Raw genomic sequence first — 941 nt, forward strand, 5'->3', positions numbered from 1 at the left:
GGAGGGCCGAGGGCCGCTCTCACCTCTCGGCTCACCTTGAGGGCAGAGCGGAGCGAAGGGGCCACCCCCTGGGGCTCCGTGTGAGCGGTCTCGTCCGTAGCACCGTGCTAACCGAGACCGATGGCTGCGGTCGGGAGGTGGTTCTCACATCTCCGCTTCGCTCCCACCGATAAATAAAGCGCTGACCAGCCACCGGCGGGAGCGTTTAGGTCGAGCCTGCTGTCGTTATCTTTCTGATGAAGCATTCGACCTCCTCTAGGCGCGCCCTGGCCGCAGGTGCGGAGCCCCAAAGCTTCCCTATGGGCACCCTCGGACGGGTGCTCCTCTACGGGCCGGATGTCCCCTCTGATCCACCCCCCACTGCGGGTGGCCCTGAGCTCTTTTTGGGTGTCCCTACCCCACCTTCAGGCTGCCCGCGCCCCGACACTTTAACCCCCATTTTGGGGGGCGGCCATAGTGGCGAACCACAGCACTGCTCTGCGCCCTCAGCGCTCCTTTCCCCCCTGTTCCATAGGTGAAGGTTCGTCCGTCCGTATTTATTCACACCGCGGAGCAGCGCGGATGTTCCTTCTCATAGCGTTATAGCGGGGTGATCCCTCCTTGCTTTAAACCGAGCGCCTCGGAATAAACATCCCTATTCGGGTAGAAGGGTAAGGCCGGAGGGGGGGGCTTTTATTTATACCTTTGACATTTAAAAAGGCGTAATTAATTGGCGCTGCCCGCGTGAACGTGGTGGGGAGCGGCCGAGGGGGGAAAGAGCCGAGCCCGCCCGGAACGCTGCGCGTTTTTTTCCCCCTTTTCAGAGGTGTCATCAATCACCGGGGTCGGAGGCAGCGGAATTGTAAAGATTCGATAGATTAAAATGCAAATGAAAGGTAGAAAAAGAAACATTAACGTGGCAATCAAAGATTTAATAATCGTAAATCACGGCGGGTTGTTGT

This window comes from Meleagris gallopavo, chromosome 2, assembly GCF_000146605.3.
Source record: "Meleagris gallopavo isolate NT-WF06-2002-E0010 breed Aviagen turkey brand Nicholas breeding stock chromosome 2, Turkey_5.1, whole genome shotgun sequence".
NCBI classification, from domain to species: Eukaryota; Metazoa; Chordata; class Aves; order Galliformes; family Phasianidae; genus Meleagris; species Meleagris gallopavo.